The sequence below is a fragment of the Salvelinus sp. IW2-2015 genome, unplaced genomic scaffold (assembly GCF_002910315.2).
Source record: "Salvelinus sp. IW2-2015 unplaced genomic scaffold, ASM291031v2 Un_scaffold2917, whole genome shotgun sequence".
Lineage (NCBI taxonomy): Eukaryota > Metazoa > Chordata > Actinopteri > Salmoniformes > Salmonidae > Salvelinus > Salvelinus sp. IW2-2015.
The window spans coordinates 48346-67250 of NW_019944214.1; the positions used below are offsets into that span (position 1 = coordinate 48346).

General features: G+C 38.8%; 1 pseudogene; it reads left to right on the forward strand.

Moving 5' to 3' along the window:
* LOC112074986 (major facilitator superfamily domain-containing protein 12-like) overlaps positions 1 to 18789 on the forward strand; it is a 28671-nt pseudogene extending 9882 nt beyond the window's left edge.
* The last annotated feature ends 116 nt before the right edge of the window (positions 18790 to 18905 follow it).

Here is an 18905-nt window from a genome sequence, read left to right on the forward strand (position 1 = left end):
ATACATTACCCCATTAGATACCCTATATTCAGGGTGAGCAGAGCCATACATTACTCCATAGATATCCCTATATATAGCAGAGCCATACATTACCCCATAGATATCCCTATATTCAGAGCCATACATTACCTCATATATATCCCTATATCAGGGTGAGCAAGCCATACATTACCTCATAGATATCCCTTATTCAGAGCCATACATTACCTCATAGATATCCCTATAATTCAGAGCCATACATTACCTCATATATATATTCCCTATATTCAGGTGACAGAGCCATACTTTACCTCATAGATATCCCTGTATTCAGAGACCATACATTACCTCATAGATATCCCTATATTCAGAGCCATACATTACCTCATATATATATCCCTATATTTCAGGTGAGCAGAGCCATACATTACCCCATAGATATCCCTATATTCAGGGTGAGCAGAGCCATACATTACCTCATAGATATCCCTATATTCAGAGCCCATACATTACCTCATATATATCCCTATATTCAGGTGAGCAGAGCCATACATTACCCATAGATATCCCTATATTCAGGTGAGCAGAGCCATACATTACCCCATAGATATCCCTATATTCAGGGTGAGCAGAGCCCATACATTACCCATAGATATCCCTATATTCAGAAGCCATACATTGCCTCATAGATATCCTATATTCAGAGCCATACATTACCTCATAGATATCCTATATTCAGGGTGAGCAGAGCCATACATTACCTCATAGATATCCCTATATTCAGAGCCATACATTGCCTCATATATATCCCTATATCAGGGTGAGCAGAGCCATACATTACTCCATAGATATCCCTATATTCAGAGCATACATTACCTCATAATATCCCTATATTCAGGGTGAGCAGAGCATACATTACCCCATAATATCCTATTTCAGGTGAGAGCAGAGATATTCAGATGCCTACATTACCCTATAGATATCCCTATATTAGAGCCATACATTCCCATAGATATCCCTATATTCAGGGTGAGCAGAGCCATACATTACCTCATAGATATCCCTATATTCAGAGCCATACATTACCTCATAGATATCCTATATTCCAGAGCCATACATTCCCCATAGATATCCCTATATTCAGAGCAACATTACACTTCATAGATATCCCTATATTCAGAGCCATTACATACCATAGATATCCCTATATTTGCAGAAGCCATACATTACCTCATAGATATCCCTATATTCAAGTGAGCAGAGCCATACATACCCCATAGATATCCCTATATTCAGGTGAGCAGAGCCATACATACCTCCATAGATATCCCTATATTCGGTAGAGCCATACATTACCCCATGAATATCCTATATTCAGGGTGAGCAGAGCATACATTACCTCCATTAGATAATCCCTATATCAGGGTGAGCCATACATACCCATAGATATCCCTATATTGGTGGCAGAGCCATACATTTACCTCATAGATATCCCTATATTCAGGTGAGCAGAGCCATACATTACCTCATAAGATATCCCCTATATTCAGAGCCATAACATTAATACTCCATAGATATCCCTATATTCAGGGTGAGCAGAGCCATACGATTACCTCATAATATCCCTATATTCAGAGCCATACATTACTCCATAGATATCCCTATATTCAGAAGCCATACATTACCTCATAATATCCCTATATATCAGAGCCATACATTACCTCATAGATATCCCTATATTCAGAGCCATACATTACCTCATAGATATCCCTATATTCAGAGCCATACATTACCTCATATATATCCCTATATTCAGGTGAGCAGAGCCATACGTTACCTCATAGATATCCCTATATATCAGAGCCATATATTAACCTCATATATATCCCTATATTCAGGTGAGCAGAGCCATTACATTACCCCATAGATATCCCTATATTCAGGTGAGCAGAGCCATACAGTTAACCTCATAGATATCCCTATATTCAGGGTGAGCAGAGCCATACATTACCCATATATATCCCTATATTCAGTGAGCAGAGCCATACATTACCTCATAGATATCCCTATATTCAGAGCCATACATTACTCATATATATCCCTATATTCAGGGTGAGCAGAGCCATACATTACCTCATATATATCCTTATATTCAGAGCCATACATTACCCCATAGATATCCCTATATTCAGGGTGAGCAGAGCCATACATTACCTCATAGATATCCCTATATTCAGAGCCCATACATTACCTCTCATATATATCCCTATATTCAGGGTGAGCAAGCCATACGTTACCTCATAGAATCCCTATATTCAGACTCATACGTTACCTCAATAGATATCCCTATATTCAGGGGTGAGTCAGAGCCATACATTACCCCATATATATCCCTATATTCAGGGTGAGCAGAGCCATACATTACCTCATAGATATCCTTATTCCGGTGGTAGCAAGCCATACATTACCTCATAGATATCCCTATATTCAGGGTGAGCAGAGCCATACATTACCTCATAGATATCCCATATTCAGGCGTGAGCAGAGCCATACATACCTCATAGATATCCCTATATTTAGAGCCATACATTACCTCATAGATATCCCTATAGTCAGGGTGAGCAGAGCCATACATTTACCCCATAGATATCCCTATATTCAGAGCCATACATTACGCCTCATAAGATATCCCTATATTCAGAGCCATACATTACCTCATAGATATCCCTATATTCAGGGTGAGCAGAGCCATTACATTACCCCATAGATATCCCTATATTCAGAAGCCATACATTACCTCATAGATATCCCTATATTCAGCAGCCTAACCTAATTTTACCCTTTCCATAAGATATCCCTATATTCAGGGTGAGCAGAGCCATACATTACCTCCATAGATATCCCTATATTCAGAGCCATACATTACCTCACAAGATATCCCTATATTCAGGTGAGCAGAGCCATACATTACCCCATAGATATCCCATATTTCAGACCATACATTACTCCATAGATATCCCTATATTCAGGGTGAGCCATTACCCCATAGATATCCCTATATTCAGGGTGAGCAGAGCCATACATTACCCCATAGATATCCCTATATTCAGGGTGAGCAGAGCCATACATTACCTCATAGATATCCCTATATTCAGGGTGASTAGATCAGGGTTGGTCTCAGATTGTGTATTGTTTCCTGTACAGTTGATGCAAATTCATGATACAATTGAATCTTRTTTAAGAATGTGCGTATGACCARAACCGTTCACAACTCATTATCTTGATGATGATGTCATCTTCTTCCTCATGTTTTTTAAAGGAAGTGCTTGTTGAAATGCACTGTAGGCTCATGCTCGACCTTCAGTATGTCATTTGAACACTGTTATTAAAAAGTTAATAACTGTATAACAATATTAGACTACTTCAGGGAGGGATGAAGAGGAGATATTTACGTCCATCCATTTATACTTTTCATTCTCTCTTTATTTTTTCTTTCAGAACCTGAGCCTCATCGTGCTGGGTATCGGTGCTCTTTCCTCTGTCCTCTTTCACTTGGGCACACGTGAAGAGCAGAGGGGAGCAGGGGAAGAGAAGAGGGAAGAGGAGGAGGAGGATGAAGAAGGAGAAGAGAAAGGAGAGCGCCGGCCCCTTATCCCTCGCCCTCAGGCTGCCGCCCCTGTCCAGTCGCTGCTGAGGTGGAAATGCTGGCTGAAACAGCCTTCCTTTTACCAGGTAACACTGAAACACACCTGCCATTTTGATCTGAGTCCGATTCAACAGCTGGTTGGATTTCAACAGCATTTTGATCTGATAGAGCTTCCGTTCTGGGTTCGATGCTCAGTGTACTTCCAATCAGAGGGTTCGATGCTCAGTGTACTTCCAATCAGAGGGTTCGATGCTCAGTGTACTTCCAATCAGGGTTGTTTGTTTCTATCAGGCAGTAGGATTGCTCTACTTAAATACAGTTTTTTTTTTTTATATGACAAATAAACGGAATATATTTTTGTTGACATTTTGCAGACACAATATGCTTTGTCTGCGTTTGTCTGTTTTTCAAACCATGTTAATAGTGGTGGTTTTTAGCCCATGTTAATAGTGGTGTTTTTTAGTCCATGTTAATAGTGGTGTTTTTAGTCCATGTTAATAGTGGTGTTTTATAGCCATGTTAACAAGTTCTGTATTCTTTCTTGTCCATTGGTAAGCGTTTCTCTACATTGTCTCACCAGACTGATCGTGGAACCTGTCTCAGACGTACATCTCCTGTACCTTACCAAACTACTCATGTTGCAAAAAGGTAACTAACATCATGTACTCTCCAACTCTCATTTTTGCCCAAAAGGTAAAACACCATGTAACTTACCAACCTCTCATGTTGGCAAAGGTAACACAGTGTTAAAACTCATAGCAGTAAACATGTACTTACCACACTCTCATGTTGCCAAAGGTACAACACCACCATGTACCTTACCAACACCTCTATGTTGCAAAGGTTAACAACACCATGTACCTTACCAAACCACTCTCATGTTGCCAAAGGTAACAACACATGTACCTTACCAACACTCTCATGTTGCCAAAGGTAACAACATCATGTACCTTACCAACACTCTCAGTGCCTAAGTAACAACATCATGTACCTTACCAACACTCTCATGTTGCTAAGTAACACCACTATAGCGATAACTATACCGATAACATATAATTCTACCGATAACTTAATTTACCGATAACTATATTATTTCTTTTCCTATACCTAGAACTATATCTGATCATTTCAATATAGGTATAATTATACTTATAACTTTACCTATATTATAGCTATATCGTAATTACCTATATAAATTAAATATGCTTAAGATAATTAATTAAATACCTATATCATATTATATATAGCTTAATTATAAACTATACTATCGATTATTATACTTATATCTATAATTATAACTATACCGATATCGATATATTTGATATATTCATAATATAACTATAATATATTATCTATAATTATAACATAACCTATATCGATAATTATATTAGACCTGTAATTATAAACTATACCGATAATTTATACCTGTAACTATACCGATACCTAAAACTACAATTACCTATACCAGTAACCGATACCTATAACTATACCAATATTTATACCCAATACCTATAGCTTTGCCTATACTATTCCGAAAACTATAATTTATAACTATACCTAAAGTATACCAATTATTATACCAGTGCCGATAACTATACCAATAATTAATACCAGCATTTATACCGAAACATATAATACCTATCGATAAAACTATACCGTACAATCATAATTATACCAACTATAGCATCTAACTTGAAACTATATTAACCTATACTAAATATAATCATACCTATGATGCTGATATATACAGAAACTATAATATTACCTATAATATTACTACGTTACCAATATATTACTTATAGCATGCCTTTTAACTATGACCATAACTTACTAATTATTACCTGTACCTATAGCTTTGCTAATAACTATACCGTTAACTTATAATTATGGCTATATGACTATAATTATGCCATATAACTATTAACTTATACTGTAAACTATATTATGCCTGTAACTATACCTATAATATAATTATGCTATAGACTATAATTATACTGTAACTATAACATATACCTGTAAATATACCTTATAACTCATACTTATAATATAACTATACCTATAACTATAACTATACCTATAACTTATAATAACCTATAACTTATACGTAACTACGTAACTATATATACTAATTAAACTGTTAACTATACTTCTGTAACTATAATTAACCTATACCTTTAACATATAGTAACAATTAATACTAACTATACCTGTAAACTATAACTATACCTGTTACCTACAATATACCTGATATACTTATAATTATACGTACTATACTTACTTGTAACTATACCTGTAAACTATAATTATATGTAACTGTACTAAACTATACCTGTAACTACGTAAATAATCTACTATGAACTTATAACCTTAACTATAACTATACCTGTAACTATACTGTAACATAAACCTTACCTTAAATATTACCTGTACACTTAATATACTGTACTATACCTGTAAACTATAATATTATATCCTGTACAAATATACTGACATACTGTAACTATATAACTATACCTGTAACTATATTGAATACTGTTATAAATCTATACCTTGTACTATACCTGTAACTATAACTTGATAACCTTAACTATACCTGTAACTATAACCGGTACTACTCTGTAACTTATTATCTGTAACTATAACTATATACTATACCTTAATATACCTATACTGTAATATATACTTACTTATTATACCTGTAATATACAACTATACTAGTAACCTATACCTGTAATCATTTTACTGTCATACTATGACCTGTAACTATACCTGTTAACTATACCTGTATAATTATACCTGTAACTATACTGTAACATTATTAATATAATTATACTTAATTATAACCTATGATAATTATAACTATGACCTGTAACTATATTAACTATAATAATTATACTACTATCGTATCAAACTAAACCAATCAGTACATACTATAACTATACCATGATATACATACTAGCTTCCTGATACTTCAAAACTATAATTATAACTTCATAAGTACAATTATACCCAGTGATAACTTACACTGGAATGTCTATAATACTAGGCCTATGATGAAACAAAATATACCTGATATAACTATAAACTATAATATATATCTATAATTATAACTATACCTATATCGTATTATACTTAGATCCTTATTATAACTATACGATAATTATACCTGTACTATACCGATACCTAAAACTACAATTCTTTACAGTAAACTATACCTATAACTATACCAATATTTATACCAATACCTATAGCTTTGCCTATACTATTCCGAAAACTATTAATTATAACTTATACCTATTAAGTTATACCAATTATTATAACCCAGTGCCGATAAACTATACCAAAATTATACCGATACCACTATGCCTATAACTATACCGAAACCATAATTATACCTATAACTATAATTAAACTATACCTTACAAATAATTATACCGTAACCTATACTAGCTATAACTATACGAAAACTATAATTATAACATATTACCTATAAGTATAATTAACTATACTTTAACTATTACCAATATTATACCGATACTTATAGCTATTTGCCTTTAACTATACCATAACTATAATTATACCTGTACCTATACTTTGCCTATAACTATACCGTTAACTATAATTATGCCTAGTAACTATAATTATGCCTATAACTATAATATACCTGTAACTAAATTATGCCTGTAACTATACCTATAACTATTAATTATGCCTATAACTACTAAATAATATACCTGTAACTATACCTATAACTATACCTATACCTGTAACTATACTATAACTATAACTATACTGTAACTATAACTATAACGTATAAACATACCTATAACTATAATTATACCTGTAACTATACCTTAACTATACCATACCTGTTAAACTATAACTATTACCTGTAACATACCTGTAACTATACATATACCTATAACTATACCTGTAACTATAACTATACCTGTAACTATAACCTGTAAACATTAACTATACCTGTAACTATTACCTAAGATATAACTATACCTGTAACTATTACTGTAACTATAACTATACCTGTAACTATACCTGTAACTATAATTATACCTGTAACCTATAACTATACGTAATAACTTTTACCTGTAACTATAAATTATACCTGTAATATACCTGTAACTATAAACTATACCTGTAACTATACCTGTAACTAAATCTATAACTATACCTGTAACTATACCTGTAACTAAATTATACCTGTATTAACTATACCTGTACTATACTATACCTGTAACTATACCTGTAACTTATTAACATATACCTGTTAAACTATACCTGTAACTATTTAATTATACTTGTAACTATACCTTGTAACTATAACTATACCTTGAACTTAATTATACCTGTAAACAAACAATACGTTAACTATACCTGTAACTATACCTGTAACAAATATACCTGTTAAATACTTAACTATACTTCTATACCTGTAACTATACCTGATATAATATACCTTACCTAAATACCTACGTTATAATTATTACCTGCATAACTATAACTATACCTGTAAAACCTTATACCTGTTAACTATTAATATTACCTTAACTTATGACTGTAACTTTTACCTGTAATTAACTACTGTAACTATAACCTGTTATAACTATTACTTTATAACTATACCGTCGTAAAAACTATACCTAATTATACTGTAACTATACCCTTAACTATAACCGTATACCTTAAACTATACCTTATAAACTTTATATTTAACTTAATATACTATAACTATACCTGATAATATTACCCTGTAACGTATACCTATACATATATGTAACCTGTAACTATACCTTGTAACATAATATACCTATAACCTGTAATATAACTATACCTGTAACTATAATGTGATACCTGTAACCTATATAACTATTACCTGTAACTATAAATTTAGCCTGTAACTATAGAATTATACCAATAACTATACTAATACCGAACTTTATACCTGTAACTATAACTAAACTATACCTTAACTATAACTATAATACTTGTGAACTATAATTATACCTGTAAACTATAATTATACCTCTAAACTATAATTGCACTATACCTATAATATACCTGTAACTATAACGTATACCTGTAAACTAACCTATTAATTATAACCTATAACTATAATTATAACTATACCTTATAACCTATACCTTTAACTATACCTATAATTATAACCTATAACTATAACCTATTAACTATAACCTATAATATAACCTATAACTATAATGTATACCTATAACTTATACCTATACTATATATACACTATAACTAACCTATAACTATTATACCTATAACTATATACTGTATAACTTATACCTGTCATTATACCTATAACTATACCTGTAATTATACCTGTAACTATACTGTAACCTATACCTGTAACTTATACCTGTAACTATACCTGTTAACTATACCTGATAACTATACCTGAACTATACACTATACCTGTTATGTTTGATGTGTAGAACCAAGACTTGGCGATACCTGTTAGGAAAACTGTGTTCCTTAGACTTTCTGTTCCCTGTATTCCAGAAATAACATTCCACATTCCCCTGGTGATGTACGTCAGTGGCTTCGCTTCACTCTTTTCATCATTGAGGCGCTATCAGCAAACGTCACGGAAAATGTGTGAGTGTCTGTCTGGGCTATTCCGATCTGTTCAAGTAGTTTGTCTCAAACTGTTAATACAACATAAACACATAGATTTATGATTTTGGGTTCAGTATATCTCGTGACATTACATTATTGAACATAATACGTGTCTTGCTCGTCTTCTGATTGGTAGTTGACTTACTTCGTGGGCCTGCTACTGATCATGGGTCTCTTTATTGGGTGTTGTAGACGACCCAGATGGGCGTGACCGGATCTCGGGGCGTCCGTCCTTCTAGTGGGTGCAGCTACCATCCTGTGATGTCACTCTCCATGACCGCTGACCTCATCGGGACCAGACGGTTGGGTTGTTAAATAAATGTGCTCAGATTTTTGAAGTTGATTCAACGTTTATTGACTAGCACACTTAGGGTGCCGATTTAACAGGAAAAAGCTCTAGACCCTTACTGTAGTTATAACTTCACTAGACCGTCTTACTGTTAGTTATAGACTTCAAACTAGACCCTTTACTGTAGTTATAAGACTTCAACTAGACCCTTACTGTAGTTATAGAAGACTCTAACTAGACACCTTACCTGTAGCTTATAGACTTCAACTAGACCCTTTACTGTAGTTATGAACTTCAACTAGACCCTTACTTGTATGTTTATAGACTTCAACTAGGTACCTTACGTAGTTATAGACTTCAAACTAGACCCTTACCTGTAGTTATAGACTTCAAACTAGACCCTTACTTATTGTAGCTTCATAACTTACCTAGTAAGACTTCAATGACCTTTAGTGATGTGTATTTCTCTGTTGGTCAGGAGAAAAACTTAGGGCCCAATGAGTTAATGTTGAGGACTAATGGATTTTTGTTTTCGTGTTTGTGAAACTTTCCCTGTATTTCACAGCAAAGTGGAGCGTTGTTTACGGGGGCGATGAGCTTCCTACTGACAAGGTGAGCCAAACGGAGTAGCTGTTTATGCTATACAGGACTCTACACACCCCTGTGTTCACTGTTGCTGTGAGTGTCGTGTTGAGTCGTTGGTGTCTGTGTGTGAGGTCTGTGTCTGTGTGTAGTGTCTGTCGTGTGTGTGTGGAGTGTCTGTCTGTGTGAGGTTGAGTGTTCGTCGAAAAAATCACACTCGTGTGTGTGTGTGCCTGCCTTAGTGTTGCGTGCTATACCCAAAGCTTCTTGTACTTTTTCAATACTAGAACATGAAAAACGTTTGGTACTCGAATTGTGTTTAGTTCAGTATCTTCTTTCAATGTGTCACGGATCAAGGCTGTTCTATACACAGCCAGGCCCTTTAAACGGCCCGCTAATCATGCTAGCCTGGGAGTCTGGGCTGCTCTGTAGTCCACTAACTCACTGCTAGCCTAGAGTCTGGGCTGCTCATGTTAGCTCCAACTCACTGCTAGCCTGGGAGTCTGGGCTGCATCATGTTAGCTCCCACTAACTCACTGCTACCTGGGAGTCTGGGCTGCATTCATGTTAGCTCCACTAACTCACTGCTAGCCTGGAGTCTGGGCTGCCTCATGTTAGCTCCACTAACTCGCCTGCTAGCCTGGGAGTCTGGGCTGCATCATGTTAGCTCCACTAACTCACTGCTAGCCTGGGAGTCTGGGTCTGCCTCATGTTAGCGTCCACTAACTCACTGCTAGCCTGGGAGTCTGGGCTGCATCATGTTAGCTCCACTAACTCACTGGCTTAGCCTGGGAGTCTGGGTGCATCATGTTTAGCTTCCACTAACTCACTGCTAGCCTGGGAGTCTGGCTGCATCATGTTAGCTCCACTAACTCACTGCTAGCCTGGGAGTCTGGGCTGCATCATGTTAGCTCCACTAACTCATGCTAGCCTGGGTCCTGCTATCATGTTAGCCCCACTAACTCACTGCTAGCCTGGGAGTCTGGACTGCACTCATGTTTACTCCTCCACTAAACTCACTGCTAGCCTGGGAGTCTGGGCTGCCTCATGTTAGCTCCACTAACTCCTGCTAGCTGGGAGTCTGGCTGATCATGTTACCTCCACTAACTCACTGCTAGCCTGGGAGTCTGGGCTGCGTCATGTTAGCTCGACTAAACTCACTGCTAGCCCGGGAGTCTGGGCTGCGGTTTCATGTTAGCTCCACTAACTCACTGCTAGCCTGGGAGTCTGGGCTGCTCATGTTAGCTCCCCTAACTCACTGCTAGCTGGAGTCTGGGCTGCGTCATGTTAAGCTCCACTAACTCACTGCTAGCCTGGGAGTCTGGGCTGCTCATGTTAGCTCCACTAACTCACTGCTAGCCTGGGAGTCTGGGCTGGCACTCAATGTTTCGTCCACTAACACTGCTAGCTGCTAGCCGACTGGGAGTCTGGGCTGCGATCATGTTTAGTCATAACTCTCGCCTTACGAGTCATGGTGATTTAGCCCACTAACTCACTGTATGGAGCGCGATGATATACCCACTGTAATATGCTACCAGCACTGTACGAATCGTGTAAGCTGATATATGTTAAAAATGTCCGTCAGCACTAAAACACTGCATCTTTACATGAGGGATTCTGCGTGATTTTTGCACATGCTTTGTAGGCCTAACTTTCACTAGCTAGCACGAGTCTGAGGCTAACATCCATCGTTAGCTCCCTAACTGTTTAGCTGGAGTCTGGGCTGCTTGTTATAGTCCACAACTCACTGCAGCCACAATTTGGATCTGGCTGATCTGTTCAAGCCAGTTCCACCTAACTTCATCCAACTTATCTGGCGATCTGGATCAATGTCTACTCCACAAATCCTTCATCTGCTTAGCTGGATTTTCTTGGCTTGCATCATGTTGCATGGCCCACTCACCTTGTATGCCCTGGAGTCTGGCATGATCTTACTGTGTTTGCCCAGTAACGTCACATTTGTATGTAAATAAGACAGCTACATTGTTATTTCACTGTATTGTGAATAAAGTAAGTCCAATGTAATCCACGTATTGTGATAGACTTTGGACCCATATGATTCAAGCCAATACTGCCAATGACTCGTAATAGTACCCACCTAGACTACTATTGTAATCACCTGTATTGGGAATAGACCTAGACTTAACAGATGTATTCCCTGTATGTGAATAAGACCTAGGCTAATATGTATTCACCTTGTTTGTGATTAGACCTAACTAATATGTAATTTGCTGACCTTGTATTGTTAAATAGACCTAGACTACAAGTAACTGTATTGGAGCCTGCTATGTTTACCTCGTATGGAATAGACCTAGACTACATATGTATTCACCTGTATTGTGAATAGACCTAGACCTAGCAGGACGATATTCCACCTTGTATTGTGAATAGACCTAGACTATATATGTAGTTCACCTGTATTGTGAATTAGACCTAGACTAATATGTATTCAACCTGTATTGTGAATAAGACCTAGACTACAGACCGTTATTCACCTGTATTTGTGAATAGACCTAGACTACAGGAACGTATCACCTGTATTGTGAATAGACCTAGGGACTACAGACCGTATTTCACCTGTATTGTGAATAGACCTTAGGCTACAGACGTATTTCACCTGTATTGTGATATTTACCTAGGACTTACAGGACGTATTCAGCCTGTATGTGAATAGACCTAGGACTATATATGTATTCCACCTGTATTGTGATAGACCTAGACTACAGACGTATTTCACCTGTATTGTGAATAGACCTAGCCTACATATGTTATTCACCTGTATTGTGAATAGACCTAGACTACATATGTATTCACCTGTATTGTGAATAGGACTAGACTATCAATGTATTTCACCTTGTATTGTGAATAGTACCTAGACTACAGACGTATTCACCTGTGTATTTGTGAATAGGACCTAGACTACATAATGTATTCAACCTGTATTGTGAATCGAACCTTAGACTATATATGTATTCTTCACCTGTATTGTGAATAGACCTAGACTATATATGTATATCACCTGTATTTTGTGAATAGACCTAGACTATATTATGTATTCACCTGTATTGTTGAATAGACCCTAGACTTATTTATATTGTATTCACCTGTATTGTGAATAGACCTAGGACTAATATATTGTATTCCACCTGATATTTGTGAATAGACCTAGGATCTTACATAGTTATTTCACCTGTATTGCTGAATAGACCTAGGACTAAACAGACGTATTTCACCTGTATTGTGAATAGAACCTAGACTACATATGTAGTTCACCTGTATTGTGAATTAGACCTAGACTACATATGTAGTCACCTGTTATTGTGAATAGGACCTAGACTACATACGTTATTCACCTGTATTGTGAAATAGACCATAGGCTACAGACGTATTCACCTGTATTGTGGAATAGAACCTAGGCTACATACGTATTCACCTGTATTAGCATGAATAGACCTAGACTACATACGTATTCACCCTGTATTGTGAATAATCCCCCTCCGTGTCTCTCTCTCTCCCCACCCTCTATTGTCCTCCTCTTCCCCCCTCTGTCTCTCTCTCTCCCCCCTCTTGTCTCTCTCCCTTCCCCCCTCCCCTCTGTCTCCCTCCCCTGTTCTCTGTCCATCAGTACTCAGGGTCTGCTGTCCAGCGTGTGTGTGGTACTACCACTATGTTCCATGGTCATAGCGAACAGGGGCGTGGCCGTTGGTAGAGCTCTTCAGTTCTCGTACCATCCTCGTCTGGCCTCATCAGGTCGTCCGCCGTGAGACTATGAGTTTCATCACATTACATTTGAACTATAAAGTCAACTCTGATAGGGTTGTTTTTCAAAACGTCTCTTTTAGCCTACCGAAGGGGCTAGTCTTCCTTTTGGCGTCATGTTAATTGATACGATTTGTATTGGTTTCCTCTTTCAGAGACAGACGTTGGAAGAACATAGACAATCCTAACTACGATTGGGTGGTGTCCAGTGGGCTGGGGCCAGGGTGAGGGGCTTTTCAGACATTTACTAAAGAATCCTTCTCAAGTGTTCCCCACATCCAGCATATCAGTTAGATTTGTTTTACAACCTTGCTTTCAACAACTAAGCTTTTCAGGTGTGGTGCTCGTTTTCCCTTCCAGACTCTGGCAAGAAGAACCAACACAAGGAGAACATAGACAACCCTAACTACACTTCAGGAAGCGGGCAGGGTGATTTGTGGCTAGTTGTTAGGGCTTCTTAGGGCTGGTGCTGGGACGTATTAGGGGCTGGTGCTGGGTTAGGGGTTAGGGCTGTGTTTTAGACGCTGGGGTTAGGGGTTAGGGCTGTTGTTAGAGCTGGGGTTAGGGGTTAGGGCTTGGTGCTGGGGTTAGGCTGTGTTAGAGTGGGGTTAGGGGTTAGGGCTGGTGCTGGGTTAGGGGTAGGGGTGTTGTTTAGAGCTGGGTTAGGCTCGGTGCTGGGGTTAGGGCTGGGGTTAGCGGGCTGGTGCGGGGTTAGGCGGTTAGGGCTGGTGCTGGGGTTAAGGGCGTTAGGGCTGGTTGCTGGGGTTAGGGGTTAGGGCTGTGATTTAGCTGCTGGTAGGGGTTAGGGCTGGTTTGCTGGGGTTGGGGTTAGGGCTGGGGTTAGGGGTTAGGGCTGCGTGGCTGGGGTTAGGGCTTAGGGCTGGATGCTGGGGTTTATGGCTGGTGCTGGTTAGGGTTTAGGGCTGTGTTAGAGCTTGGCTTAGGGGTTAGGGGCTGTGTTATAGGCTGGGTGTTAGGGGTTAGGGCTGGATGCTTGGGGTTAGGGCTGTGTTAGGCCTGGGTTAGGGTTAGGGCTTGGTGCTGGGGTTAGGGGTTAGGGGTGTGTTAGAGCTGGGGTTAGGGCTGGTGCTGCGGGTTAGGGCTGGGGTTTAGGCGCTGATGCTGGGGTTAGGCTGGTGCTGGGTAAGGGGTTAGGCTGGTGCTGGGGGTTAGGGTTAGGGGCTGTGTTAGTTGCTGGGGTTAGGGGTAGGGCTTGGTGCTGGGGTTAGGGGTTAGGGCTGGGGTTAGGGGTTTAGGGCTGGGGTTAGGGGTTTAGGGCTGTGCTGGGCGTTAGGGCTGGTGCTGGCGGTTAGGGTTAGGGCTGTGTTAGAGGCTGGGGTTAGGGGTTAGGGCTGTGTTAGAGCTGGGGTTAGGGGTTAGGGCTTGGCTGCTGGGGTTAGGGCTGTGTCTAGAAGCTGGGGTTAGGGGTTTTAGGGCTGGTGCTGGGGTAGGGGTTAGGGGTGTGTAGGAGCTTGGGGTTAGGGGCTGGTGCTGGTGTTAGGGGCTGGGGTTAGGGCGGTGCTTGGGTTAGGGGTTGGGCTGCGTGCTGGGGTAAGGGGTTAGGGCTGGTGCTGGGGTTAGGGGTTTAGGGCTGTGTTAGTGGCTGGGCGTTAGGGGGTTAGGGCTTGGTGCTGGGGTTAGGGGTTAGGGCTGGGGTTAGGGGTTAGGGCTGGTGCTGGGGTTTAGGGTTAGGGCTGGTGCTGGGCCTTATAACTTTTACTAAACAAATCTAAATCAAATCAAGTTAAATATCAAATTTGAAATAATGTTAATTTACAATTACATTCAGCATCAGTATATGTTTTGATTGGATCAATGGTGGATTAATATTAGGTTCTCCGAACTGTAATGAATGACTAATATAATTGTGATGGAACTGTAATGGAATGACATCAATAATAGGGATTGAACTGTACATGAATGACTATATTATAGGATGGAACTGTTAATGAATGACTTATAATCACTATAGGATGGAAAAAAAAAAAAAAAAAAAAAAAATCTGTAATGAATACCTATAATAATAGGCGATTGAACTGTAATGAATGACTATAATAATAATACGATTTGAACTGTAATGAATTGACTATTAATTATAATAGACTTTGAACTGTAATGAATGGGGAACTTTAATTTTATAATAGAATGAACTGTAATGAATGACTATAATAATAGGATTGAACTGTAATGAATGAAAATTATAATAGGATTGAACTGTAATGAATGACTATTATAATAATATTATGGAGACCAGATTAATTTCCAAATCGTTTTTATTTTTGATATCTATCACTATACTGAATTAGAAGTTATTTTCTGTCCAGCTCTGTCAGTTCTTGATCCAGCGTATCCATTGACTGCCTTTCATGTGATTGTAAACGCTGTTGGTTCGACAGTTAATTGATTGATCCGAATAAATAAAAAAATAGACGACACTTTTCAACTAACTTCCTGATTCACTGAATGACTTCGTAAGAGTGTGTCTGGCTGGTGTCAACGTTTGCTTTATTATCTATTGAATATCAAGGTATTTGTTGTGATTGACATGTTCCTCTGTGTCTCTGTCTCTCTGTCCCTCTGTCTCTCTGTGTCTCTGTCTCTCTGTCCCTCTGTCTCTCTGTGTCTCTGTCTCTTTGCAGGTCTGCCTTACATCTCAGGTCTGATGGGCAGCGAGGATCAGGACATCTCTGAGGACAACTCTTACCAGCCTAGACCAACGGTCAACTAAGGAACTCTGGCTGGCAGAGGTATGGTGGACAGGGTTAACTGGGCCCTGCTCTACTGAAGCAGAGACCAGGACCGGGGCCTCTACTGAAGCAGAGACCAGGACCCGGGGCTCTACTGAAGCAGAGACCAGCCAGTCCCACTTATCCCTGGGTGAATAACCACTGCAGAACCCAGCCTGTCTCTTCAGGGATTATAGTTTAGCTCTGTGGCCTCTCCAGGACCTCTCCAGGACCTCTCCAGAACCTCTCCAGGGCCTCTCCAGAACCTCTCCAGGGCCTCTCCAGAACCTCTCCAGGGCCTCTCCAGGACTCACTCAGGCATCCTAAAACTCTCAACTGGAACAACAAACATTTAGACTGAAAAGTCATCTCACCGGAGTGTTCACAAACAGCCAACTGGACTAGCAGTAGTTCCTCTGAACTGAAAGAATCAGGAGACTTTCCTTCTGGACCTGACCAATAGCTGTTCTGTACTGTAGGTGAGTTGGGTTGAACAGTAGCCATTATGTCCCATTTCTACTATAGATCAAAACGTTGCTTTGCTGTCGCAGAGTATCGGTCAATACAGTGTACACTATTACTGTCAACATGAGGGAGGCTATACAGTAACAGTCCATTCTATCTCTCTCTCTTTCAATCAGCACCTTCTCACAGTCATACTGCGGTTGATTCAGTCGGGTGATTCAGTCGGGTGATTCAGTCGGGTAATTCAGTCGGGTGATTCAGTCGGTTGGTTCAGTCGGGTTGATTCAGTCGGGTTGATTCAGTCGGGTTGATTCAGTCGGGTTGATTCAGTCGGTTGGTTCAGTCGGTTGGTTCAGTCGGGTTTGATTCAGTCGGGTTGATTCAGTCGGGTTGATTCAGTCGGGTTGATTCAGTCGGGTTGATTCAGTCGGGTTGATTCAGTCGGTTGGTTCAGTTCAACAGTGCCTATATGATTGAGTATATATCTACGCTGACACACATGGGTCCAGAAGACTTACATACCACTCTAGAGAAAAGTCCTATAGTACACTATTATTCCATCTGTTGTGAATGTCCCAAAACAAATACATTATTGAACTTAATTGACACACTATTCATACTGATTACAGCCCACTGGGCATACACTGGTTGATTCAGCGTTGTTTCAACGTCATTTTTCAATGAAATGACGTTGAACCAACGTGGAATAGACGTTGAATGGACGTTGAATGGACGTCTGCCCAGTGGGAGGTGCCATGTCATTAGAACAGCTTTTGTTTTGAGGTACGTTGTCTTTTGTAAATGTACCTATTGTTTATGTTATTACAGTGTTGGGAACATTTAATTCCAGTGTGGRACTCATTGAAGTGTTGTAGTAGTAATACGACGTTGTGTTGCTTTAAACTACATCATATTGTGTGTTTTTGATTACATGTTCTAATGTAAATTACATTGCATTGCAAGTAAAATAAGGATTTGCGTGGGGGCCATTTATTAAATTAAAACGAATCAGGATTTAAGCAGTAGCTTGTGTGAAAAGGGATACTTTGCAATATGGATAAACTGAATGGAATGTATACTGAGCAAAAATATAAACACAACAACTTTCAACCATTTTACTGAGTTACTGTTCATATGAATTCATTAGGGCCTAATCTATGGATTTCACATGACTGCACAGGGGCAAAGCCATGGGTGCACCTCAGTAAAGGAGAAATGCTCACTAACAGGGATGTAAACAAATTTGTGCTCAACTTGAGAGAGATAATATTTTTGTGCGTATGGAACATTTCTGGGATCTTTTTTTTTTTTTTTTCAGCTCATGAAACATGGGACCAACACTTTTACATGTTGTGTTTTTATATTTTTTGTTCAGTATATATGAATAGTAGAATATATTTTCTGGTGATACTCCGGTTACTGGACAGACAGAGATGATTCTACGTCTCAAACAATAGAACTACAATCATTAGAGTAGAAATCATTCTAATTCTATGGGGAAAACATTCTGCACAGGGCGACTAGGAAACTGCCTGATAGGAAAACATTTGATCTCTTGAAAAATAGTTTTGTATCTCATTGCTTTTTATTTCCAATATATTGCGAAGTTACTTTTTTCCCCCTACAGTTTGTCTCTGTTTATCATGTTCATTGAAGTATATTAAACATATTTCATACTACTGTCATACACTGTGTTGATTTGTCTACCTTTCTAGAATAATCCTCCACATTAACACACAGCGCATCTTATTGGTTAGTGGGGAAGGAGGGCCTCTCTCTCCCTGCCCCTCCCTCTCACCCC